Source organism: Eufriesea mexicana, unplaced genomic scaffold (assembly GCF_001483705.2).
Source record: "Eufriesea mexicana isolate 0111107269 unplaced genomic scaffold, ASM148370v2 scaffold555, whole genome shotgun sequence".
NCBI classification, from domain to species: Eukaryota; Metazoa; Arthropoda; class Insecta; order Hymenoptera; family Apidae; genus Eufriesea; species Eufriesea mexicana.
In genome coordinates, this window is record NW_016908695.1 from 380,005 (window position 1) to 393,243 (window position 13,239).

The following is a 13,239-nucleotide window of genomic DNA, read 5'->3' on the forward strand; positions in this document are numbered from 1 at the left end:
ATTTCATTCTGGTGATTTTTCACTGAAAAGTGCGCAACAATCTGGCCGTCCAGTTGAAGTTGATGAGACCCATATCGAGACCATTATCGATTCAGATCGTCATAGCACGACACGTGAGATTGCAGAGAAGCTCAATGTATCGCGTACATGCATTAAAAAAAAATTAAAACGGCTTGGCAATGTCAAGAAACTCGATCAGCTTAAGGAAATTCATTTGACGCGACACATTAGCATCTGCGATTCGCTTCTGAAACGCAACGAAATTGATCGATTTCTGAAACGACTGATAACTGGCAACGAAAAGTGGATAGTTTATAACAACGTTAATCGGAAAAGATCGTGGGTGATGCAAGATGAACCAGCCCAGACGACACCAAAATCTGAGATTCACTAAACAACTTTGTATTTCCCTTCTTATTTAAAAACCGCAATCACTTAGTTGCCAACCTAATACCATTGCTTTATTAAATTAAACAAATTGACAAAGAAAATTCACGTGCACTCGATTCCTCGACCTAATGACCCGCAACGATCACTGGACAGAAGAACGCAATTTACTGGGAAAAAACCTGCCGCGCTAATTACATTTTAAATATCCAATGAAAGACTTCGAAGAGATGCAGCTTGCTTGGATCGCAGCCAGTATTTCCCGCAGCGGCCGCCAGGGCGCGCGAGTCGCGAACGGCGCATGCGCGGAACGCGACGCGTCCTTACACCGGCGTAATGTTTCATGAAATCATGGCGGAAAAGAAGTGGCGGAATGGCAAAGAGCGGAATCGCGGATGGCTTGGCTAAATTGAGATGGTAATTTTTCGTTGGCGAGTAGAACGCGGCAAAGGACCGCGTCGTCGTGGTCACGCGCAAAAGAGGCGGTCGCGAGGGAAGACTGCGAGCAGATGGATTAATGTAAAGGCGTACGACCCTAACAAGCGAATTATCTGCGAGATATATTGTGCCGCTTCACGGGTGGTTAACTCCGGCGCTCGCAGGTCTCGTGGAAGAGACGGAAGGCAGGATGCGAGAAGAAAGAGGAGAAAGAGGAGAAAGGAGAGGTGGAAGTGCCAAGAGCACCGATGACGAGCAGAGTGAAACAGGAGGTGGAAAAAGAAAGCGAGATCAGCCAGCTTCCAAGTCGAGATGACTGCGGCCTGCCTCCTTCCGCCTCGTCTCTCCGTAATGCCTTGTAAGCTCTACTAATCTCCTTACCGGTCTTCTCTCCTGATTTACCGAGATGTTTTCATTGTCTTTGCTGACTTTAGCAGCTGCTCGTAAAAAGTCGGGACGAGCGGTCTTTACAGCGGACGTTATCCGTATCTATGTGCTGTCGATGCGATCCTCTCCCGGAAGCAGCTCATTCGATTCACCGGCACGCTTCGATTCCGCTCGAATTTCCACGTACGCTCTAATCGTAAGAACTTCTTGATCACCTCGTAAAGCTTCTTTTGAAGTCAGCTCGAAAACGGTCGCGATGGCTTTCGGCAGACTCGAGATCTACGTGTAATTGCTTCCTTTGAGTACGGTCCTGTTATCTACTCCGAGTGAATAATTAACCGGCGGTTCCGGCTGATGGAGAGGCAAAGTAATGGTTTAATTGTCGCACCGACCATCTCGATTTGGCCGCTTTGATTCCGGGTCTTGTGCAATTATTTCCTAGCGTCTTTCGCGTTTAACGTGTCGAAATTCGAAGATGCGCGGAGGAAAATTTATTTATATAATAATAAGTAAATTGTGGTGAGAAAATAATATTTTTTTAGATAAGGGTATATTTAAATTTGCGTGGATTATTAGGCAGTGAATCTTTATACGAATATAGATTTATTTATTTATAAAATAATAAATAAATTATTGTGAGAAAATAATATTTTTTTTAGATAAGGCCGTTTTTAAATTTGCGTGGATTATTAGGCAGTGAATCTTTATACGAATATAGATTTATTTATTTATAGAATAATAAATAAATTATGGTGAGAAAATAATACTTTTTTAAATAAGGGTATATTTAAATTTGCGTGGATTATTAGGTCATGAATCTTTATACGAATATAGATTTATTTATTTATAGAATAATAAATAAATTATGGTGAGAAAATAATATTTTTTTAGATAAGGGTATATTTAAATTTGCGTGGATTATTAGACAGTGAATCTTTGTTCGAATATAGATTTATTGACAAAAGTTGAACGATTTGCGAATTTTCGAGTGATTTATATTCTCCATCTCCTGAGATATCGAGAAGAAAATTAAAAATTGGTTTTCATATAAGATATTTGGAAACAATCTGACTTTTTTAGTTTAATGCGTACTTGTCTCAGAAACTAAAGAATATATTAAAATTCGCAAATGATTATTTTTCAACCTTTGTCACTAAATGCATGTTACAATATGCAACATATACACAAAGAAAATAATTTGTTGTAATTTAGATTACAATATATCACAATGACTTCTTCTTAAACATGTAGTCCTATACATATGTTACATAACGCTATACATGCACAATTGAATTTCTGTCAGACAGGTATTAAATGAAATATTTTTCCAAACCCATTATCTTTCTCTACGTCATATAACGTTATAATTATATTCAGAAGCCCAATTTAAATTTGCACCAACATTTTATCAAAATTTTCTTTAATCCATCGATATTTATATCTTCCCAATTTATGTTCGTTTAAAATATTTATAAAACTGACATTCGTGTTTAATTTTTTGATGTATTCCCTATTTTTCTAATAAATTATGCACTCACGTAAAAAATATACATTAAACACAATATTTTAAGAATTATCTAATAACGAAATAAATTTTTATCAGAACCCCATAACTTTACCTGTTTTCTAAAAAATATACATCCATATAAATATCTTGTTGTAATTTGTTACTGGTTATTAAATATTTACATATATGTAGAAATAGTGTACTTAAATACTTAAATACAATTTAATATGCGTAATTCATGTTCTGGGGGGCCTGATGTTACTGTTGCAAGATCTCAACTGTTTACGAGTCTAGATATACGTTCCTCCTTTTTCTTATTTCGTGGTATCGAGAACAATGTAAATACGATTCTAGCAACTTTAATGTTTCGTCACTTGTTTCTTCATTAACACTAGAACTACCAACCCAGTCAAAATAACTGTTCCCAAAATTTTCCTTTCTGCAATCACCGAACACATATACCTGCTTTAAGAATAAAATTGGTATCAACTCGTATTAAGAAAGAACTATAATCTATATATTCAATCATATTCATCGTATCTCTAAAATTACTATAACCTGTGCACGTTATAGTCAGCTGCTCATTAAACATCGGTAGTCCTAGTGTTAATGCCAACTATCATATCAATTGTTCAATAATCACAATGTACCATTTATCACTACTAAGGATAGCTTTAATACTAAATCTAACACAACCTAAACGTTTCCAAACTTCTGCATTTTACACTATCTCTCTAATCACACGATTTCGTAAATTTTCTTCCGGTACGTATCAATTTTCCAATATCTCCACATAGTCTACTTTTATTAACCCTTTGCACTCGAGAGGCGAGCCTCAGTCACCATTTCATAAAATTTGGAAGCTCGATATTAATTAATATATCAAATTTAATGTAATGTAGCAGTGTGTATCGAAATCAAATAATTCTACAATTCTATTATTACACAATTCTTTATTTACTGCTCAAAAAAGTATCGTTGTTTAGTAGAGAATCTGCGAATTTCTACTTTTCTCTAGCCAAAAAATCGTCGAGTGTAAAGGGTTAACGCTAGATTTACAGAACCCGTCAATTTGACAGAAGAGTTGCTCCAAATATACGATTGCACCAGCTTTAGCTAACTTATATTAAGACCTTTAATATAATATATAATTGTTTATAAATTAAATTAATCATTAAAGAAGAAGGCACGTAATTTCTTTTTCCTGACAATTTGACAGGAGTTCTTAGAAAGAGCTATAAGGATAGCGTCCGTGAACCTAGTGATAAGGTTCTTCATTCGTTTCTGCAACCACCGGTCGTTCCACCGGTCGTGACAAGTTTAGTGTCAATGAAACTCGGAATCACCAATATCGCCCTAAACTTTTTACCTTCCATAAAACCCGCGTAATTTAGAGTAAAATCCTAAAAAATACTTAGTTCACATACCACCGGACTCAACAGTCTAACAAATTAATCTAACTGAGGAGGTTGTTCTCTAAAATTCGTATTAATTCGTGCGACAAAGGAAAAGCTAGACCCAGCGTCCGAATGTTTCCAAACGGGAGTCGTCAACGTGTTTTCACGGAGATCGTGCCAAAAGCGGAGTGTCCGTGGCAGTAATTGACGCGAGGGGGCACCGGTAGCCTAATTATCGTCGCGTCGTCGGAGAGGAGTTTAGTGACCTTTTCGTTTTGCAGGAAATCCAAGTGAAAAGCCACTCGGCTCGAGCGGTAGCCTGGAATCTTTGGTCGGCGTGGCAGCGACTTTTTCTTGGAAGAATAATATTTTCTTATGACGAGCGAAGAGAGGAAACAACTCTCTCCTCGTGTCCCAACCTACCGCGCCGATCAATGGGGGGAACCGAATCCGCCTCTGCGTCTCCGCGATGAATTTTTCCACGGCACGCACCGACGAGCAGAGAATATAATGGCGGTACATTGCACCCCGGACATAAATTCTGCGATCAAAGTGCATCGCGTCGCACCAGGGCGAACTTTAAGGATTTTATGTGATTAAGTTCTTCCACTTCCACCATCTCGCTCCCACCCATCGACCTCCGCCTGTCGTCTATCCCGTTCCACGAATCATCCACCATCTCTCCCTCTTTCTCTCCTTTCACTCCTTTCCACACGCCCCCGCTTTCCTCGTCAGCTGTCTTTTTTCTTTATCTCCTACACCGGCTCTGCATCGATTGGCCACCTCGTTCTTGCCCGTGTACCCTTCCTGCATCCGTCCTGCTTCGTCCCGACGTTGCAACGCGACCGCGACGGATCCTCTAGGCGCTTTATCGAGTTCCACTCGAACACGGGGGGCACGACAAATCGTCCAAGTTTTAAGTATTTTCAAAAAGAATCTATCCAAGGAAAATATCCCGTACCCGACGTGCCACGGTGCTCGCATTGCCGGGCTGATAGCCGGGCTGGTATCGTTGCAGCTACCACGATGGAAAAAGAAGTCAGAGGGGCGAGAACAGCGATGGGTAGAGAGAGAGAGAGAGACAGAGAGCCGAGAAAGCTGGCCATAAAATACGTGTGCATGGATGCATTTACAAGGAAAAAGGAGTCAGAGGGGCGAGAACAGCGATGGGTAGAGAGAGAGAGACAGAGAGCCGAGAAAGCTGGCCATAAAATACGTGTGCATGGATGCATTTACGGAGTCCCAGGCCCGTGGCAACCGAGGGCCGAGTTGAGGAGGATGAGGGATGAGGATGCAGGAGGGATGGCCCGTCTCTCGTAGCCGAAGTTGTTGCCAGTTGTTTTCCCAGGGGACAAATTTATAACTTCGTCTCGGTCGAGAAGTTGCAGGAGAAAAGTCACCGCGATGGAGGATCGCTGTTGGTTTTTCGTTCACGGATCCACGAGGAACGCGTGTACCCCGGTTACGTATGGGTTCGTTCAATTAGCACGAGTCCAACGGATAACCGCTCCGACTCGACCCACTTTTCAACGGGATCTTGACCAAGTTTCTAGTAGACGGTGTTCCGTCGAGTTTCAATAACGACGATAAGGAAATCCCCCGCGACCGCAGCGCTCCGCGCGGCTGTTCAGGTAATTTGCTCGGGTGAGAGGCTACGAGGAGTTGCGCGTCTATTCCCGGGGAACTTAATTACGCGCGTTTTCCGTGATTCGCGGGCTAAACTGGTGTGTATCCGCGAATGAGGAAGCAGCAATGATCTCGATTCCAATGGAATACCAATTTTGTGGAGAAATAATTGCATTTTCGATAAATAATTCTGAGTGTAAAATTGGACTTTCTTTGTCATTCGAAACGAAGAATTCTATTTTTTGTTTAAATATATATATTCTTCTTTTTTGTAACCCTTTGCACTCGAGAGGTGAGCTTCAGTCACCGTTTCATAAAATTCGGAAGATCGATATTAATTAATATATCAAATTTAATGCAATGTAACAGTGTGCGAGGTATCGAAATCAAATAATTCTATAATTCTATTATTATACGATTATTTATTTACTGCTCGAAAAAGTATCGTCAGCTTTTTAGTAGAGAATCTTTGAATTTCTACTCTTCTCTAGCCAAAAGTCGTCGAGTGCAAAGGGTTAATACTAATTGTAGTTGTATAGTTGTAATTGTAATTACAATTAGTATTTATCGTAAGAAGTAATTGTAATTGTATAACTATATCTATTGATATCCATTAATACTAATAGTTACGCAAGTAGTCCTAGGAAAAAATTTTAAATGAATAATTTTATCGCTTATTTTATGTTGCATTCTAATTACATTGCAATGAAATAAAAGTATATTTCATTATAGGTAAGATTGAAGCATTGTGCTTAAATCCTTATAGTAATTTTATTATTTAATTTATAACGCACTTGATGCTCTGAACTTTTGGTATTTCAAAGCGAAACATAAGTGACATAGGCTATTTTCATAATGTGAATAATATTAATCGAAGTGATACGATGAAGATAAATTGTTATTTATACAATAAAATTTTGTATAATATATAATAAATATATAATGAATAAATATAAAAGTATATTTCATTATAGATAAGATTGAAGCATTGTGCTTAAATTCTTGTAGCAATTCATTGTTTAACTCGTAGCAATAAAAGGTTTGGAAATACTCATTTTGTTTTTCGCTTAATATTATAACTTCAACATTAATTGGAATTTTGTAGCAAAAGTTAAAGTAAGATGAATATCTTTAAATACATTTAAGAAATATCTTTAAACGTTTGTTTCTGGAAATTTTGTTTAGAATTGATTATTAGGATACGTTGGAAACTAGTAAATGAATTTGAAAGTTTATATAACCGTTTATATCGTTTTTCCCAAGAATTATAACAATATCTATTTTCCTTTTATATAATACTATCGTAATAACTTGTTCCATAAGAATAAACGAAAATTAAAAATTCTTTACAAGATCAATGTTTTTTATAATTCATTTCAGTTATCAATGATTCCGATAAAGACGATAAAGATACCCTTATTGATTAGAAATCACTTTACACTTTTCTTCTTCAAGTATCAATATCTCAAGTGTTATCCTTCATAACACTTATCAATACCAATTATACGTCCACGAAAAAAGATTGCAAATGTAATTGCAATATTTCCAAAAATTTCGAAAGTCTCAATTTTATAACCCATATACTTCATTTTATACATAAACACATTGAATCGATACTTCTTTAAATATTTACACAAATGTTTTCCACTATTAAAAAAATACTCACAGAAATATGCAATATTGTCACTAATTCGCATTATTTATTCTATTCGAAAAATTATTTATTATTAATCAACTTATTCTAGTTTAAACACGTTGTATATAAATTTTAATTACATATTTCACACGTAGTATCGATATATTACGAATTTCTTCATAGATAATTTCTCAAAAAATAATTAAAACACTACCTAAATATATATGTTATACAAGGTATCGATATATTACGAATTTTGTTTTAGATAATTTTTCAAAAAACAATCGAAACACTAATTCCATATGTTACACGAAGTATCGATATATTACGAATTTCTTCATAGATAATTTAAAAAAAAAAGCAATCGAAACACTAATTCCATATGTTACACAAAGTATCGATATATTACGAATTTTACCATAGACAATTTCTCAAAGAACAATCGGAACACTAATTTCATATGTTACACGAAGTATCGATATATTACGAATTTTATCATAGACAATTTCTCAAAAAACAATCGGAACACTAATTTCATATGTTACACGAAGTATCGATATATTACGAATTTTACCATAGACAATTTCTCAAAAAACAATCGGAACACTAATTTCATATGTTACACGAAGTATCGATATATTACGAATTTCTTCATAGATAATTTTTCAAAAAACAATTGAAACACTAATTCCATATGTTACACAAGGTATCGATATATTACGAATTTCTTCATAGATAATTTCTCAAAAAGCAATCAAACTATCTATATATATATATGTCACACAAGTCACATGTCACATCGATATATTACGAATTTCATTATAAATAATTTCTCAAAAACAATCAAAATACTACCTACATATATATATCACACATGTCACACGTCATATCGATATATTACGAATGTTATTACATATAATTTTTCAAAAAGCAATTAAAACATTAATTCCGCATTTTACACTAAGTACCGACATATTACGAATTTTAGGCATTGATATATTCCAAATTTTAGCATAAATAATCTTGAAGAAGGCAATCGAAGCATCACGAATTATACCACACGCAATTTCTCGAAAAGCAAATACTCCAGGTTTTCGTGGCCGAAACTGCCGTCATAAACGAAAAGTCTAATATGCAAGAATTAGTAAGTCATCCCACAGCAACTCGAGCGAATTATATCCCGGCTTTTCTCGAAACCCAGTCCGGGCCTGTTATTTTCTCACATTGGTACCGTGACGCGTCGTAATTTTCACTCGCCTACGAATGACTAGGCTTCTAGGCGTCTGGAATTCAAGTCGAAAATTGTGCTAATCCCTTTAAAGTGACCCGTGTCCCGAATGATCGGTCGGCGAGGCGTAAGTAACACAACAGGTAGGTAGAAACAGAGGGCCACCGGGATTCTAGAGGTAAAGAGAGGGAGGAAGACAGAGGCTGAAAGAACAAAAGCAACGCCCAAGCTCCACAGGTGCTCTCGTGAGTGGCTTTCCGTTCGTTTGGATAACCGCGGACGAGTCGCCAAGGCGTTAGAGCAAACAGCGACCAAGACGAACTTTCTAACGCTACGCTAACGCCGCTGGTCCCAGCCCCTTTGCCTCTTACTCCAAGGCCTCTATCTCTCTTATCCTACCTGTCCATTTCCAACCGCGAAACTCTCCGTTGGCTAGAGCCAACTTTAGTCTCGGCAAAGGACTCTTCGAGGAATCGCTTCTATTCTTTTCCGATCGTTTTTGTTTTCTTAATGTATTTGTGTTTATGCTCCTTATGGTCCCGCAGCATTTCCGATGAACAGCCCCGGGGGTGAGGCAGATGGAGGACTTTTCAGATTCTAGTAATTGTTTCCAATCTTTCCCTCTTCCCAATTTCTTTTTAGTCGTGTTTCAACGCGTGTTACTCGTTAATGTACCTGTGCTTGTTTAGTTTTAGAGTGAAGTTTAGATTTTGGGTGAAGATTCTGGGTTAGAGGATTTTTTGAAATTTGTTGGATTGTGCGATGATCTATAGTGGATCTTTTTGTGATCATTTGTGTTTTTCTTTTTTAGGTATTTGTATTAAGGTGTTTTGAATTTTAGAGGATTTTTAAGGGAGATTCTGGATTAGAAGAATTTTGAAATTTGTTGGATTGTGTGATGAAGTGTAAAAAATTTGAAACAAAGCTCTCAAATTTCTTTTATATACACTTCAAAAACTGCAAAGTTTTAGGAAAGAACAAAAGTATGAACTACATATTACAAGAACAATTAATAAAATTGCTAATTGATGCTAATTAATTTATTAGATAATTTAATTAATTTGTTAGATAGTAGGTTAGAAGATTCTTTGAGATTTGTTAGACTGTGTGATGTGCAATCGTTCTTTCTCTGATCATTTGTGTTTTTCTTCTTTAGGTATTTGTATTAAGGTTTTCTGAGTTTTAGAGGATTTTTAAGGGAGTTTCTAGATTAGAACAATTTTCGAAATTTGTTGGATTATGTGGTGAAGTATATTTCACCTTCTTCTGATCATTCTTGAATTTTTTAGGTATTTATATTGACGTTTTCTGAGTTTTAGAGGATTTATAAGGGAGATTCTAGATTACAACACTTTTCGAAAATAGTTGGATTATGTGATGAAGTGTAATTGATCTTTTTCTGATCATTCGTGTATTTTTTAGGTATTTGTATTCACGTTTTCTGAGTTTTAGAGGATGTTTAAGGGAGATCCGAGATTAGGACACTTAAAATTTGTTGGATTGTGATGGTAATTTTGGGTAGCTTTGGTTGGAACCAACTGCTACCGTTCTTTTTCTGATCATTCATGATCTTTTTAATATATTCGTATTTACGTTTTCTGAGATTTAGAAAATTTTTAATGAAGATTGTAGGAAAGGGTAAGTCAAAAAACCTTTTGAAATTTCTTAAATTGCGATGATAGTTTTAAATTAGCTACTTTGGGACGAAATAATTCTTACAATTTATTATTTTCCAATCGTTTTTGTTTCCTCAAGTCATATACACCTGTCCTTTTCTATTTTTCAAGGATTTCAAACGAAGATCACAAAATAGTGTGATAGAGATTTTTAAGATTTTTTGAAATAACTATTTTTTAATTACTTCTGTTGTCTCGATGTATCTGTATTTATATTCCTTTAATTCAAGAAATTTAAAATAAAGCTTCCAAATTTCCTTTATTATGCACTTCGAAAATTGCATAATTTTAAGAAAAAAGGAAAAGTATGAATTATACATAACAAGAACAATTAATAAAACTAAAGGAATTCGTTGATGTTAATTAATTTATTTTTAATTCGTAGAGATTTCGTAGAATATTTATAAATTATAATTTATTTATAACATTTATATTATAATTTGTGTACGAAGTTATATAAACAACCTGATATAATCATTAAATTAATATTCATATATTAATCCTCATCTAACTTTGTATAACCTGCCGCTAAAAGGGAGTGTTAATCGATATTTATTTGACAAATGCAAAATTTGTTGAAACAATCTATACGTCTCTGAACGTTTCCAAAAATTTGAGACCCGCTATTTGTAAACGGGGTACTTGTAAGTAAAAGCAAATATTCGTACATACGGCAATCAACACGTTTCGATTTGTTTGCTTTTGTCACGTTCCACATGACATATGACTTACACGGTAAAATTGCAGTGTCACGTCAGAGATGACATACAATCGAAAAGAGTTAACAATTTCGAAGCAGTTGAACTTTCGTCTATAAAATCTGAAAGCAGGTCGCATTTTAAAATCAACACAATCGTAACATATCTTGTCACGTATACTCGAGCACCTTCTTGAACTTATTATAACAATAACCCAATTTGCTAACTATAATTATAATATACTTTCGCAGAATACTGATATACAAAATTTCAATAATATGTAAAACATTAATGAGATTGATCAAATATTTTTATCAAAAGTATTCTTAAAATTTTTATCTACCAATCCAATTAATTAAATCGGTAATAATATAGTTTAATTTAAAATAATAATTATTTAAACGATCATTTCTGTCTTCTTCTTCAATTTTAGAGAATTTTAAATATTAATATATTTTATCAAATATTTTTATCAAAAGTTTTCTCAAAATTGGTTATTTACCAATCCAACTAATTAAATCAGTAATAATATAGTATAATTTAAAATAATAATTATTTAAACAATCATTTCTATCTTCTTCTTCAATGTTAGAGAATTTTAAATATTAATATGTTTTATCAAATATTTTTATCAAAAGTATTCTTAAAATTTTTATCTACCAATCCAATTAATTAAATCGGTAATAATATAGTTTAATTTAAAATAATAATTATTTAAACAATCATTTCTGTCTTCTTCTCCAATTTTAGAGAATTTTAAATGACGCTCAGATGGAAATAGTAATGTATCTTAATAATCAGAACTTTAATATTTTACTTGATACATTGCATACATTATTAGGAGTCCATACGTTCTAAAACCAAATTATGATCAAAACCGGTTAACTGCATCATTTCTGACCGGTTGTCAATGAATAATTCCATTTTGCATGTTACTCCATCGCACATCACGTGCGTCAAAAGAGTCTTAAATTAATCTCAAGTTTAAAGTATACTTGAAATATTATATTATATATTAAATAAATATATGATATATGAAATATAATATTAAAGTACGCTTTCCATATAGCACAGCTTAATAAACTGACACGACTTCTGCGCCGTGTTATACAGGGTGTCCCAGATTTAAGGGACCAAACTCTGTCGGTGTATTTGGGTTTAAACAAGAAAAGAATGAGATACAAACAAGGATTGTTTATTCTATGGTAAAAGTAAAAGGTTATAACCGAAAGTACGAAATTGGAAGAAAATAATAACAAACGCTGTTATTGCGATACAATACTGAAATAGATCAGCAATATTTATCATCCATGATCATTGTAATTACCAGTATTAACCCTTCGCACTCGAGAGGTCCAATTTAGTCGCCATTTGATAAAATTTCGAAGATCGATATTAATTAATATATCAAATTTAAGATAATATAACGGTGTGCGAGGTATTGAAATCAAACAATTCTACGTGTCAATTATTATACTATTTCTTATTAGCTGCTCAAAAAAATATCGCCAGCTTTATAATGAAAAGTCTTCGAACTCCTATTCTCCTTTAACCAAAAAATCGTCGAGTGTAAAGGGTTAATTTCTATCAGAACTACTAACATTTGTAAATATTTGAAGAAAAATGTCAATGCAGTAATAATTAATACACACTATTATAACAAACTAGTATAAAAGATTAATAGAAATTAACTTCGTACAGTGACAAATTCTATTTTTAATCGTTATCGATCTCGTATTACTAATGATGATGGTCCTTTCAAAATGAACTATTAAAATTCCGTATTTTTGTTCATAGCTTTGAAATATAATTAATTATTTTGTGATATAATTTGTAATAAAAATTATTTTGCAATATAATAATATAATTTATTATTTTATTATTTGAAATATAATTAACCCTTGAAATTCGGGACACTGGGTATAGATAAATCACATGTTTCAAGTATCCTTCTGTAACAAGATCAATTCTATTAATCCCCCACTTAGTTTAACACGAAACAAGTTAACCGTCCCACAGAAAAATCCAAAATAACATAAGAATAAAATAAAAATAAGAATTGCATTATCCATTTACCATCTTCCCACTACAACCACATTCTCAACACCTCGAAACATCGAATCGATGAATCGAACTGACAGAAACCAGCGCAAAATTGTCGGAAAAAAGATCAGCTTACAGTCAGTCCCCTAGACGTAGTCATCAAACCGTAATTCCCAATATTCCCAGATATCCGGGAAAAAATTCCCGTGTCATAAA